The following is a 15,786-nucleotide window of genomic DNA, read 5'->3' as shown; positions in this document are numbered from 1 at the left end:
AGGTTTCCAGTACTTTGTGCAGAATGCTGCCACAAAGATCATTCTCTTAGTCAGTTGCTTTAACCACATCACCCCTCTCTTTGAATCCCACCACAGGCTCCCCCACTTCTCTAGTACATCAGAACACACGCTGTTTGTTTTTGCTTTCAAGACCCTTCACGGTCTATCCCCACACTGCCCATCATCTCTCATTCACTATTGAAATGTTGACACCCACCTTCGATTTCTGGGGCTGCCACAGACACTGGCAGATGGCATCCAACCCTGTCCCCACATCTTTGCCAACGCCCTCCTCCTATGTGTTCCCAGACTAAGGTCTAATTTGTGGGAGGGTCTTGTATAAATCCCTTCAAACCAGGATGGATTTCAGCCTCACGGAATATATTACAAATCACCTTAATGTAGTTGCCAAGTCCTGAGATCAGGGCTCTGGGTTTCTCTGTTGTTGGTGTCATAAGCTCTGATAGGAATTCTGACAATGAGCCCCCTACTTGATTCAGTGGAAACTTTATGAACCCCAGACTTGTACTTAATATTCCTGATGCTATCATTGGAGGAGAAATGAACTCGGGTCTTTATACGCTTACCACTTACAAAGTGTTTTTATGTCTTCAAAGCACTGTGCAAATATTTAATTAAAGTCTTGATAGGTAAAATGTTTTTTGCATTTTGACTTTAAATAAGCTATAGTCAGTGTGGTGGAAATTGATTAAGCTCCCAACCAAAAAAAAAAAAAAATAATCCCAGTTTAATAAGAATCTAATTTGGAGCATACATTTGGTTTAGAACTGAATGAGCATTTTTTAGTAAATGTATTTATTTATCCATTTTAATGTGATTTCCTCTTTTTTCCTGCATAAAGACAAACAAATACATTCCATCCTGAGTCAAATGATATAATATAGGTAGAACAAAGTTACATGCCAAAGCCAAGTTGGCCAATTAAACAAAACCCCACTGTCAGGGGGCAATAGAAGTGTCCAATTCTTTCATCCAAGTGTTTACAGCTTATTTCTGAAATATGATTCTAAGTGGATAATGTAGTGCACAGCAAGAGCTCCGTGCATATAAATACTTTCCTGTTTGTGATTTTTTAAATCATAAGACTTTGAAATACAATAATTTTCAGTCTTGACACAATCAGTGTAGATGAAATGAAGCCAGTTACCACCATTTCACAGGGCTGCAGCAATCCTGGAACCTGAACAAATAATTCCTTGCTTAAAAGTAGAGGCCTCAAATGTTCAAAATAGAGTGACGAAAGCTATACACCTAAATTAATAGTGACAGATCTGCAGAAGTGTTGGGCACCTATCATTCCCCCACTTTGACTTCAGGGAGTGTTCTAGATTCTCAGTCCCTCTTGAAAAAATCAGAATATTTTTAAATATTTAAAATATTTTAAAATAAAATATTTTAAAATACTTTTAAAAAATCAGACAATGTACAACATTTCATAAGTATAAGCTCTCCAAAATGGGTATAGGATAATGACCTAAGCTGTCAAGAAGGTGCAGGGGAGACAATTGATGCAGTAGGTGATTTTAATTCATACAGCGGGGCTTTGGGAAAAAGTGTATTTATAGGTATGCAATAGTGCCATGGATTGTATAGCTTTTAATGCAACTTCCATGTGTTGTATTTATTTCCTGATACTTCTCCTAAATAATCTTAATTTTTTCACTAACTTGGTATTTGACACCACACCCAACTGGTCTGCAAGGGATGCTTCAGACTTCCATCTTTTGTGATTATCATATTTTTGTCACTGTTTCAGGACTAGAATTATACGTTAAATTGTAGATTGTCATGTACAGATCTTAACCGTCCCAGTTTTGGCAAGTATCCCTTCCTCAACCCATGGTGTGTTGTCTTCTTAGAACGTAAGCTCTTCAGAATACTGGGTTTGTGTCTTCCTACGTCTTTGACCAGAACCTAGCAGAATGGTACACTTTGGCTAATGGGGCATCTGGACACTACTGGGTTTTGACCACGAAGACTAATGCACAGATATCAACACATAGCTAAGGTGCAAGTTACACTTGCAATAAAAAATTAGGTGCCCAAACTTGGGCCCATAATTTGGAAGTCTGGTTGAAGCCATTTTAAAAATCTCCCCCCAACTGCCCATTGTATATCACCAGAAGTTTGAACTGAGATAATAAATCAAGATGTTTTCCTCTTTTGTCAGTTTCCTAGTACTCTTGCTATTACGGTGCACAAGCAATTCACGCTGGCAGAGTTTGCTCGGAAATATTTTGGAACACTCAGAGCGCGGGAATGCAGCCATTAGCATACAAACACGCATATACATTTGGGACCAAGAGCTTTTTGGGTGCATTCAGTACATTTTTAATAACTAGCTCATTGGCAGGACTTTCAAAAATTGTTGGTCTGCTGCACCAATAAACAGAGAGAGCTAATTCCTTTCCGTTAAGTTTGTTATTGATTGTTTTCGCTACTTGCTTCACTCAGAGAAGCATTACGACCCAATCTCCTTAATAACTGAGATCTAAGAAGTTTTCTCATGTTGAAATGTTTTGTTCTGATCAGCTTATATAAAATGTTATGCAAAATTGAATAGAATTTACCATTAGGAAATGTTCCTGTTATTCATTCAGAATTTTCATTTGCTTAATTTCATATCCTAAATTTCCCCTTATGCCAACCAAACAATTCCTTTCCTTCCTCCATGTTTTACAACATTCATATACATGCAGACAGTCATCACATCCTCTCTTAGTAATAGTTTGGCCAAGTTATACATAGTTCTTTTAATCTTTTCTCATAAATCAATCCCTCTAGACCATTCATCATTTTTATTGCTCTTCTCTGAATTCTCTTCAGTTTGTTGATATCTTCCCAGTATTGATGTGGTCATAGTGGAGCACACTATTATATGTATTGTCTCACCAGTACCCTGTTCAGACAAGCTATCACCCTCCCCCCCCCGCCCCCCGGCATGATATTCCATCTCTGCCTATGGAGCCTCTAAATCCCATTTGGCTTATTTTTGCTGCCATATCACATGACAAGCTCAGCTCAAATTCTCTGTCCGCTCTCTGTCTTTACATTTCTTTCTGCATAAATGTGTTTGGGCTCTTGATTTTTATTAACCAGTTCTTTTCTTTTAGGACAAATCACATTTTACTTCCTGCCAGGATTTCTAGCTTCCATGTTTTATTCCTGTGTCTTCACTGATGCTTGTCACATTTCTCATTCATCTGCAAATGTAATTAACATGTTTGCCTCTTCTTCCAGTTTATTAATGAATACATTAAATAAATCTAGACTTAACTCCAATTCCTTTGGAACGTTTCCCCCAATCCGACATGCTGCCTTTAATCATTATCTTGTTTGTAATACTTCAGCCAGCTCGGAGACCACAGATGACTACTTATATCCAGACCAGTTCAGATCAATCTTTCATCATTTTACGAGACTACCAAATGCTTCACTAAAATCCAGACAGATTTGCCCAGAGCGCTGATGTTGTTGTACACTGCACTGCTGGCCAATTAAAGCCAGCATACCTGCCATAGGAGGGTCAATCCATTTCAGGGAGATCTTCTGGCGGCACAGAGCCAATCATGAGATTTCTACCGTGCTACTCCTCCCTCCTGCCAACTCTACTGAGTTCCAGCTACCAAAGCACCCCCTGGGGACTGTTGGCAGCTGAGGTAATTTAGGACAGTTGTGGGCTGCTCTGTGTTATATTAAGAGATCTGCTCAGGACAAAGGGAGCTGAGAATCAGAGAAGAGGAAAGGCCAAGTGGGCTGGGCCATTATGTCTACTGGTGTTCTGTCATCTGCTAATTCAATAATTTGTACTTTTATAATTTTATTAAAAAAAATAAAGAATAAAGTTAATCTGGCATGATTTGCTCTTTGTAATCCCTGGCTCATGTTTCCATGATCCTATAGATGTTCAGATATTTGTTTTCTCTCTTTGTTCCGGGGCAGATGATAGATTTATGTTCTATCTAGTGTGTAGTACGACCCCTGGATACATAGCAATCAGTGATTATTGACATGCCTTGAACAGCATCCCTCCTTGGCAAGATGATTTGGAAATGGCATTTACAAGAGGATGGGGAAAGATTTTTTTATTTCCTGGAAGGAAATTGCAACTGCTCTGAAGTTGGCATATGTCTGACTATTACACCATCTAAGGTTCTGACTTTGAGAGCCAACAGTTAGTAACAGGGCAGATGCTTCAGTGTGAACCAAAGTCACATGTCCTTCAAGGAATTTCACCATGAAGCCATTCACATATCTGACGTTAATTCTCATTGGGTCAAAACAATAATAGGAATAAGTGACTTTTTCAGTTTCTGTTTATTTTTTCCCAGGCCACAAAACATCCATCTATTATGTCATTTAAATTAACCAAATAACAGATGCCTGCTTTCATAACAAGGTCCCAATGCTGTTTCATAAATAATAGCATAAGAAATTACAGACACAGACTTTACCAAAAATGAAAAAGAAAGCCATATTCAGTTTTAATATTTAATGTTTATCACATGATTTGATAATGCAAGAAACATGTTTCTTCATAGTTGGGGGCTCTGAAAGCAACATTGCCCACTGAACTCAACATAAAGCTAGCAAGGAGGAGTTCTTATGTCACCTCGGCCAGATTCTCACTGCATGGCCTTGGCTAGATCACTTGATCTCTCAACTTCTATTTCTCCATCTGCCAAATGGGTATTTAATTACTCACACAGGTGTTGTACAGATCAGTTTGTTTGCATAGTGTTCTGGAGACATGGAGCCTGATGGACCTTGGGTCCGATGTAGTGCAATGATTCCTATGTTATCACATGTATTTAGGGCACAATTCACTAATATGCTCTGGCTGCTTTGTACTGATCTGGAGATGTAAAGTCACCCTGAACCTGGTTTAACTGGCTGGTTAAACCAGACTGATAACTGATTTGCACCAAAGGCATGGTGTAAAACAGCTGGTGCATACCAGCAAATCTGGTCCTTGTTTTATAGTTATTTGCATTTCTGTAGGGCTCATTACCTTAGTATGTGAGCACCTTACTATATTAAAGATACATCAAAATAGCCCAGGAAGTTGGAGCTCTGCTTTCTGCCGGAGGCAGATTCCTTTCCATTGGGTTCTTTTACAATCACTAGATGACCCCTGCCTCCATAAACGAAAGTGCTTGGGAACATAGCAGGGTGGGGAGCAGAAATAGAATTGATCCCTGGAATAATTGTTCTGTTGTCCACTCATGGCTTGGAAAATGAGGGTTTTTATTTAAAAAAGGGACCCAGTTTTCGATTGGCAGCCAGTGCAGTATTTGAAAGTGTATCCATATCATTCAGCTCGGCTTCGGAGATGGGCCAGTCAGTGCAGAATTCACCTTTTAAAGTGTTAAGCACTGGTTCTCTGCATCAGTCATGGTGGCTAGTGGGTTTTCTCCATAGGTCAAAAGTGAGGCTGAGCAAACATATTTTCTAAAGAACGGTGGGGTTTGAACAACAACAACAAACTGCACTGAGGTTTATCACTTTTTAAATAAATGTGACGGTCCCCCTGTGTTCGGAGAGGATTTAATACCAGTTTGCTCGCAGTGTGAGGCGCATCATGAGCCATTTTGTGTTATTTCTCTTGTACGCGTTATGCAATTGTGGCCCACCCTATGGGGCTACCTGGGGAAATGGCAGGGAAAGCATCATGATAGACACACTGGGGTTAGGGGCCTGCTGTCCGTTTGCTTGTTCTAACACAACAGAACCATCTCCTATCTTTTGACGCCAGCCCTCTTAAGTAGGGAACATTGAGCTAGAGGGAAGGAGAAAAGATGTCTCTAGTCTTACTTCCGGCCACTGCCACAATCCAATGTTAGCCAGCAAGAGCCCAAACCTCAGCCACAGCAGCCACAGTGTCTAGGTGGGATAACTGTCAAGGGAAAGCAGCTTTGTAATGCGTCCCTAATTCTTTATTGACTTTGAGAAGCTGAGAGTTGAAGGGCTGGGCAGTGGGCTCGACAGGAAATACAAATAAGAGACCATTCACAATGATGCCTGAATAACCATATTCTTCTATGGGAAAACAATAGAATAATAAACTACTTACAAGCAGGCTTATACATATGGGGTTTCTAATCATTGTTTGTATATAAACGCATTCTACCCAACTAAATTGGAACATCCATGTCCAGTTTCCAAAGGCTTTACAAGGTTACATTTTAACCTGGCTCTTCATGCAGTTAATTCAAATGCTTTCCTCCCTCCTTGTTCATTTCTTAGTGGTTGAAGTCTGTAGGGTCTGTACATCTCAGGATCAGGCCCTTAATGACTTGGACTTGCAGGTTTCAGTATCTTTCTGCATTTGGATGCATTGTGGAATCAGGCATCCATGGCTAGTTGTCCTTCTCAATTTCCCCCAGGTGCTACAGAAAAGCAAAACAAAGAGCAGTAAAATTCACACACATTGTTAAGTAAGTAATCTCAGTGGAGGTGAGGTTCTTTCAGCAAAGGAAAGGAAAAAAATACACTGAATATGAAGTGGCAAGCTGTGATTTCTGTGTCTCTGCTAACTCTGTTCATTTTATTTTTACATTACCCTCCAAACCTACTACTGTCTTACTGTCTATTTCACCCCCCTATTGCAGCCTGTCTGTTGTGTAGATTGTGATTTCTCTGTCTTCTTTGTTACGTTTACAGGCCCTAGCAACCGGGGGACCTGATCCTCGACAGGGATCCAGAGGTGCTCTTGTAATAATAATGCTAATATAGAAGAAAGTGTCTGAGAATGAGAGATTTTAACAGTCAAAGGAGAATTTGAAGTAAGGGTTTGGAGGAGGATATGAGGTAGTTTTGCTGAGGTTTATAGGGAGCTCCTCCAGGAGACTATGGCCTCTCCCACTTTTTACTGGCCAAAAGGGTGAGTGACAGGGGGTGGGGGGCAGAGAGGAGTGTGGGGGAGGTGGGGTTTTGAAGGCAGTGCTGGAGCGGGGCATTGGGGAAGGGAAGGTGCAAGGGCAGGGCCTCAGGTGGGAAAGGGGTGGCACAAGGAGCAGGGCCACAATTCGGGCACTGGTGGGCCCCTCACTTTTAGGGACCTTCTGCCGCTCCTGAGCTCCTCCCAAGCATGAGAGACAGCATGGGAGAAAGCATAAAGGTGCTTATTTGAAAATGTATGTGATGGAGGCTGGTATCACGGACCGACCAAAGGCAGGAATCCACCTTTTGACATGAATGAGAGGTGATAGGTAGGGTATCCCATGAAGGGCCTTGAAAGTTAAGACAGGCAGCTTATGGTTAATGTGATAGAGGGGTGGGGGGGGTGGGCAGGCAGTGATGGTATTCAAAGAGAGAGGATTAACCACCACATGGGCAGTCAATGATCACAGCACCATGATGGGGATACTGATGTGTCACTTAGCCATGCTGCTCCTCTAGGTAGCTCCTCCCAATTTTGAACTTTTTACCACTAGCAGCACCTGTGCTAGGCCTGCCTAAACCTGAATAACCCGGGACTCAATCCAGCGCAACTGGTCACTGATTTTTAGTTATTTCACCCCTAATGAATTTGTCCCTAAGGGCTACATTTCCAAATGACTTCTAGTTGGGGGTGCACCTATTTGTGCATGCAAATCCCATATTTATGCATGCAGATCAGGCAATTGTACACACAGCACGCTCCAATGAACACTAGCATTTGCAGATGCAAACTGGATGATCGAACAAACAAGGACCTCTACACCCACAATTACCCTGGTTTGCAGAGTTCAGAAGCCCAACTGCACTGACAATATTTATGGCATCTGCCAATAAGTGCTCCTAAAAATTCTTTGTAAGTGCATTAAGATGTTGTCCTAAGCAATGTATACTCTAGCCACCCTTAAAAAGTTTCTTCCAATTTGACAGATTCTGCTGATCTGAGAGATGCTCCTTATAGCAGTGGTTCTCAACCTTTTCCATAATGGATTCCCTTCTCCCATTAATGTCTCCATACCAGGACACCCTTCCCATCTAGCCAGGATCTAGGCAGGGCTCCTTCACATTTAACAATGTGGGGAGGGTGATCAGAACATCCAGGTTGAGAACCCAAACCCTATACTTATAAGATATAGAATGCTAACAGCACTGATAATCTCTCTTAAACCAGAAGAAGCACTCACTGTATTCTTCGCTCTTTATGCTTGCTGGAGGTTGATTAACACACTCAAGAATGAGGTTGTCTCAAAAGGAAAATTATTGATTGAATGACAGTTACCCCCCAGTCAGAATTTGGACCCCACTGTGCAAGATGCTGTGCAAATATACGTCCTTTCCCCAAACTGCTTTTAGTCTAAGCATATAAAAAACGAACACCTTCAAGAGAAGAGTAAATAGATTAGAGTTTTCCCATGTTGTTCAGTATGAAAAACGATCACAAGAAAAATAACTGGTAACGCCGAATCAAAGAAAAGGAGAAATAGACTCAAAAGTATACTATTGGGTCTTGACCTTTCAGTTCATTGAGTATTCCTATATAGCACCGGGCTTCCTTGACTCCCAGTGAATTGAGTAGGATTTGAGGAGACTTCACTCACCACAGAAGTTTGTTCAGTACCAAGCCCTAAATTAACTTTTTAAAAAGTCAAATCAGATTCTAGGTTAAAAAGTTCATTTTTTTTTACATCCTCTCATCAATCCATAGGGATTCATTTGTTTAAGAGTGACAAACTTGTGGCGTACACAAAATCACTGAAATATTTAATCATACAGAAAAAGATAACATTACAGCATAAACACAAATTCTGCATCTATAGTCTAAACAACTGAATGGATATAAATTTCCTATCTTATAAATTAATAAGATGCAGACCCTTAAGAAAATATAGAATCCAGTCCTGTAAGCACTCCACTGGTCTGATCCCATATAGTCATAGACCTCAATGAAAGTTGGATCAGTTCCTATCTGGAAAAGTCGCATTAAAATCAATGGGATAGCTACATACACATGATCAGAACAATAATGCACTCAGAGCTGTCATTTCATGTTTATCTACTTTACTTCATTTAAACCTATCAAATTAATACACCTCTTTGCAGATGTAGAATCATAAATCAATATACCTCCCTTGAAATTCTTTACGGAATAACTGCTTATGTTTTGTTTTTATAACACTGTAAATAAAGATTGAAAAAACAGTCTCGCTTACTGCTAGTAAACAAAATGAAAAGAATGGGATGAGAATCAGGACATAATAAAAAAAACCAATCTCCCCTCCTGGGATGGACATTTCTAAGAGACAAATAGGGGATAGGTTTAGGTTTTAGAATAATTGGGTGGGATTTTCATATGTACTTGAGTGATTTAGGAACACAAATCCTATTGACTTGCACTCCCAAATTAGACACTTTTGAAAATTCCACCCATAATTATCCAATTTTGTATCGATATAAAATAGGATTTTAATTATAATCTATTTTTAAACAAAAATCAATAATTTATCAATGTAAAATTCTCATTAAATGCATTCTTCTTGTATTCGATATTTAGTTTTAAGTTTTCTAGAAATTACTTTTAAAATAGGAACTGGTAAGTAAGAATTTTTTTTTCAGTGTCTCTTGTAAAAAATAGACAGCTAAATAATGGGGGAAATGTGGAATACAAAATAAAGTTGAAATATTTTAACCTACATGTTTATTGCTGTAAAATGGTACAAATAACACTTAAAGATATAAATATAGGTTCATTACAGAATATAATATAGTAAGGGTTTGTGATCATGAACAAATATGCTGTAAAATAGAGCAAGCCATTTAATAATAATGATCTTTTAAAATCATTATACAAGACTTTAAGAGGGATCAGGTGTATTTATAAACCAGGCTATAGTAAAATATAAATTATACTTTGTATTGCAATAACATACCAGTTATTAAATTTAAGATGTACTATGGTATGATTGTTTTTTCTTCAAATCTAGAGTTGTGTTTCACAGAAAGACTTTGCAGGCTTTGCTATTTGATGTATTTTTCAGGTTTCATCTAGATTGGCTTTTTTTTTTTTTTAACATTAATGGTTTTAAAAAAGTAGAGCTAAAGAACAGGAACAGCACATATTTCTTGAAAATTCTACAAATTCAAAATATCTGACCATTATCCTGACACATCTTTTTAAATATCTGACCTGGTGTTCTTTTGCTTGTTAAAGAAATATAAAACAGAAATCAGATACTCCATTTTTTCTTTAATCTCATTCTCCTGGTGCTTGCTCGGTTGATAAAACTCAAAAGTCAGTAAGTCCTCAGTCCAGCAATGAAATTTCATACTCTAGATTTCAGTTCAGTAACTCACAAAAAAAGCTTCACATTTCATACATGTTCATTGCTGTTATGGCACTGAGTTTCAGAAGCAGGCAGGGGAAAAACTTTACATCCAAAATTTGACAAAATTAAATATGGTTACAATTGAGGAAGTTTGCAATAAATAAACAGACAGACAAAAAAAAAAGCACATACTGTACACCCAGGAGAACTGATTAATTGCTGGCGAAAAGTTCTTAGACATTCAGATTTCCTGAGGCTTTTCCACTCTTTCTGTGCACCACTCACTTATAATTACATCTGGGGCCATTCCTTCCTATTCCACAGGATAAACTGGAATATACGACTCAGCAGCTTTGTCTCTTGCTCTTTAAACACTAGAGACCTTGTAAGCGGACAACTTTTTTTCCTGTTATGAAATTTTAACGATCTTCCAAGTCTCTCAAAATTAGATCAGGTTTTTTTTGTTTTTTGTTTTTTTTTTTTTTACTGAGACAGACCTGGCTTATTTATATAACAGAAAATGGCTTATTTATACTACAACTTTTATAACAGCAAAACCAAAAACAAAATCAGTGGAATATATATATAAAAGTCCAAAGTGTTCTCTTGCTTTACTGTATCTCTGGCTATTCCTGATAAACTACTGCTTGGACTATATCTGGTTAGCACCAAAAAGAAAGTTGCACTCTGGGTCCATGGGTCAATCATCATCTTTTCACAGGACTACCTTTGAAAGGGCACACAGTCTTTGGAGTGGGTGGCCTCTAGCGAGAACTCACAGGAGATATCAGGAGTCACCATTCCTGCACACCACCAACTTATTGGGCGATGATCCCTTATGGAGCAGCTTTGCAATGAAATAGCCCATTCAGACCTGTGATAACTGCCTCTGAATGACAGACACTGGCAAGGGGAGGCAAAGTGAAACCAAATAAGAAACTAATAAATATCAATATCCTTGGCCTTAAGGCTCCTTATTTTAGCACTCACTGATGTGACAACAGTAATAATTTAAAATAGGGGGCACTTTTCACTCTAAAGAATCTAAAATATGGACCAAATTCTAGTGTAGTAGACAAGAAAGCCACTTCACACACACGCACTGAACTCACTCCATTAACCACTGAAATGCATCCAGCTCTGGGGTAGAACATAACTGGAGTTTAAGTGTCACAGCAGCACAGAATTGTTCAGACCAGGAAGTGAATTACCATATGTATGGCCAATTTGTAAAAGCATGTCGTCTTTTCTCAGACTAGATACTTGCCTGGACAACAGAGCTATTACCCATAACCCTCAGAGAAAATACAATGGGGTGTTTAATGAGCATAAGATATCAGGTTCTTGGCTCGCTCTCTTTCTCTCTCTCATATCCCAGAGGCACCAGGAGAACAGCACACTCTAGCAGCCACCCATAATCACCTTCTACCCCCAGTTCTGGATTGCTTGTGGTTCAGTCTGGTCCCCCTGATAAATGTCAGCAGCTTTAGGGCCTCTCTAGTTGATGACCAGGTGCCTATGGTCCAAAGAGGCCATTCTGACCAAGAGGTTTTGCTAGCACAAAGATACCCCAGCCAAGCTCCCTTTTTCTACTGGATATTCCCCCTTTACGAGAGGCTGGGAGGACAGCTTGTGTGCGAGCTTCTACCCCAGCTGTATATTTCCTCTAACGTTATGGGGGATCCTTCACCAGCCAGATAAGCTGGACACAGAGCTACTTTGAACCGCTGGAATGATACACTGTGCAAGGGCTGCTTCGCAAGGAGGTGCCCCACATTTCTTCAAATCAGAACAGATGACTTTTGAACAGCTGCAGTACAAATACCTACCTACTTCACAGGGGGGCATTGTGAGGATTAATTTGTGACTGTTTGCCCAGCTCTTTGAAGTGGAAAAGTGTGATATAGAGCTAAGCTTTGTTATTATAAACACTCAAAGTACCCTCCTCCCAAGCAAGAGAAAAGGGAGCATTTATAAATGTCAGCATTATTCATAGCAACAGGGGAAATCAGTGATGCAAATCGCAGACCTTCTAGAATTTGGCAATTTCTGAAGAGAAGGGAACCTTTGGAAATTCACATTCCATGCCTAAGATGTCCCTAAAACGAGACAGATTGACTGCTTTGTTGGCAATTGAGTCATCCCCACATCCCCTAATCTGTCCATCTATATAAACACTGAGTGAAAGCAGTAGGGTAAGCAAGAGGAGGAATATGAGAGTGGACTGTGTGTCACTGCTGAGTGGTGAAGAGGGACACCATGGGAATGAGGTCTGGGCAGGGTTTGGATATGTCCATGTATCAGTCACTGTACTCCCACAGCCCAGTGCAATATGTTCACTGAAAGTAGACATGTTTCCTCCCAACTATTAGAGATGGGAAAAAAAGCAAACCAGGCCATCTTACCCCTCCATCTGCCAATGGAGAGCTACCCCTCTCTCTCCCTGTCTCTGGAGATATTCATTGTTGGGATTCTGAGCAGATATTTCAGGCTGACACTTTAGCCACTAGACTCCATGATCTCCTGTCAAAACAGATCAGTGGATTTTCCATGCCCTGGACTCACTCTTCTAGACCAGCAGGATTTACCAGAGTTGCAGCTTACCAAGAATGGCTATGTCATTGTAGCAGGCTTCACTTGGGGGCCAGCAGACCTAGTGGTCAGACCATGGCCACACAGTCTTTCTGAGTCTTGGAAGTCTGAGGGGCCCAGTGGTCAAGTCCTGGTTAGTCACAACTCTCAGGCAGGGCAGGGAGGATCCCTGAACTCCAGCCCAAGCCCGAACATCAACATTGCAATTTTACCGCCCCCCACACAGCCCAAACCCCGTGAGCCTGAGTCAACTGGCACATGCCAGCCATGATCATTTAACTACAGTGTAGACATACCTTCAGTGTCCAGTTTTCCCCCCAATCAAGGAAAAGAGGAGAACAGGGATTGGGTCAGGCTCTTGTTTGAGTCTTACTCCCAGTCCTCCACCTTCTCTGCCTCAGCAGCTAACACTGTCTGCCTTCTTGCAGTCAGTCAATCTCTCCTTCCCTCTCCCCACACCTGACTGCCGGAACTCCCTATGAAACCAGACCTCCATAGGGAGCGTACCTGGAAGCTGTTGAGGGATGGGGGGCTTCTTTGCCCAATAGTGCTCCACCACTCCTTTAACCTTTGTGAGGGTTCTGTAAACCACAGCACAATCATGGAGGGAGAAAATCACCGCCGAACAGAACTCATCCTAAGGCTCTGTGCTCCTCATGAGCCCTTATGGAAGTCCTGAGAGGTGTGTAGGGTCTGGAGCAGACCTCCTGAGTTAGGGTGACTGACACCCATAATAAGCAGGAATTAACTGGGGATATTCCATCTGCCTTTTGAGGGGGATAGGGGCTGCATCTATCCCCAATGTCCCAAAGAGGTTGGCAGTGCAAACGGTGCACCTCTGAGACAATACATCTTGGGAAGCTGTGGATGTCTTAGAGAACCATACACTTGTTGCCAGACTCCATTTTCTGCCCCTCGCTGGATATATATTTTTTTAAAAGCCCTTACAAAATAAGCAGTAAATCATAACAGATTGAAAACATCATTGGGCGTCTGTCCTACCGCTTGGGATTTTGGCTGCTGTGAGCTTATCAAACAGGTCTGGTGCTATATGATGGGACAAATATGACATGAACTTCACCCCCGAGGTCTGCCATCTTCACATAACAAGGGCATATATTCCACAGCTGGGGAGCTGTTATTCGACTCGTACTGTACCACAGGTCAGAATTTATGACTTTGTTATTATTATGTTTGAGTTTTATGGCCACACTGCTCCCGCAGGAACCCAGAGCGCTTTTGCTAGGACATGTCAGTCAGACGTTCGTAACGCACTGAAAAGGAAGCATTGAAAATGCTGGGAATATCCTGTGTAACACTGTTTCTCATCTCTCCTGACCCGCAGGTAGGGGCCAGACTTTGTTTGCATCCAAAGTGGGAGGAAAAGCTGATAAAGTGCATAAGCGGGGGGAGGGAATGGCACCGAACCCTCGGCAGCATTATTGGCCGACACCTCTGCTGCCTCTGTTTGTTCTCTGTAATGACACATGTCCCAAATTTCCTGATCATAACAGTTATTACGATGCGCTCAGTGGTTTATTACCCTCTGATGTGAAGCCAGAAGCTTCACAATGGGAGTTAACCTAACGCTAATGAGTTTAACCACTGCCACTGATTTGCTGACTCCTCAAAGTGTTAATGCCTTTGGTAGCAGAGCGATTTATATTTTTACCCTAGCACAGTACATCAACAGACAACATGGTCTCTATCTTGTGGCAATCTACCAGCAACAAAAAAGGTTCACACTTTGTACTCTAGATGCTTTGAGCTTTGCTGAGAATGGACAGTTGCAGATTAAACAGAACTGCAGTTTATTGTCCCCCAAAGATAATGGATGAACTGCACAGGGGCCAGGTTTTGGGAACCTATCAGACTCTTTTGGGGGTTCACAAATCCTGCACGACGTAGTGAATTTTTCCCCTGTAATCTAAAGCCTAGTATTTGCACCTACAGACTCCAACTAAAATCAAGGCCCAGCTGAGCTAGGCACATGGCCAGATTTTCAAAGGTATTTAGAGTCCTAAAGATGCAGATAGAACACTTGTGAGATTTCCAAAGAGGCATCTAAATGCCATGTACATCAATTGGAGTTAGCCATCTAGCCTGAGCAGGTACTTTTCAAAAACCCACTAGGCACCTATCTGCAACATTAGACACCTAAATACCTTTGAAAATCTGGCCCACAATCCCCACCCCATACAATCTAAGCAGAAGACAAAGTGTTAGAAGGGAAACAGAGTCAGGAAGTGACTTGCCTAGGATCTCTCAGAAGGCCAGGAGAGTAGAACCCAGGTTTCCTGACTCCTAGTCCAGTACCCCATCCACTGGACCACACTGCTTGATATAAACTCATGGTTTCTATTCCTTTTATTCCCCCAAGGTTGATTCACTTTTTGTACCAACATGTTTTCTAACTAAGGAAAGCCCTTTCTGTGCATATGAGATATGACACCCTCCCCTGTGTTCCCTTGAAAGGGAACTGAAATGATCCTCAATGTAGCCAGGCCAACCTAGTGGGGGCCTTCAGCAAAGGCTCAGCTACACTGCAGTTGGCTCCTATGAAGCTCTACAAGGAACAGCACTCCCCACCCAAGTTAACTCCCCAGACCTGCAATGGATCTGTATGGATCGTGATCCCTTTGTCTCTTCTGGCCTACCCTAAATCCCATGGAGTCACAAGCATGGGAAGAAAGAGTAGAGCAATAGGAGGCTTCAAAAACAATGCTTTGCTGGGCAGTGCAGAGGAGAATTATGGGAAGAAGAACGCAGGTTTCAGCTATCGCCATCTCCATTTCATCTCCCCTGGAGATGGGCCAGCTGACATCTCCACTTCGTAGCTGTCATCCAGGCCAAGTACTGAGTGGAGAAAGGGGCAGCTGGTCCCTTCACTGACTCTCTGGCTTCACTCAGT

The 15,786-nt window shown here is 41.2% G+C and overlaps 1 long non-coding RNA gene across 1 annotated transcript in view; it reads right to left on the bottom strand.

Moving 5' to 3' along the window:
- Positions 1 to 4,498: 4,498 nt before the first annotated feature.
- Positions 4,499 to 15,786, bottom strand: part of LOC140896384 (uncharacterized) — a 104,157-nt gene continuing 92,869 nt past the window's right edge. Inside the window, exon 2 of the long non-coding RNA XR_012154536.1 lies at positions 4,499 to 6,410. This is a non-coding gene — a long non-coding RNA (uncharacterized lncRNA). The remainder of the gene's footprint in view (positions 6,411 to 15,786) is intronic.

This window comes from Lepidochelys kempii, chromosome 12 (genome assembly GCF_965140265.1).
Source record: "Lepidochelys kempii isolate rLepKem1 chromosome 12, rLepKem1.hap2, whole genome shotgun sequence".
Lineage (NCBI taxonomy): Eukaryota > Metazoa > Chordata > Testudines > Cheloniidae > Lepidochelys > Lepidochelys kempii.
This window is presented reverse-complemented; position numbering and strand designations above follow the sequence as displayed.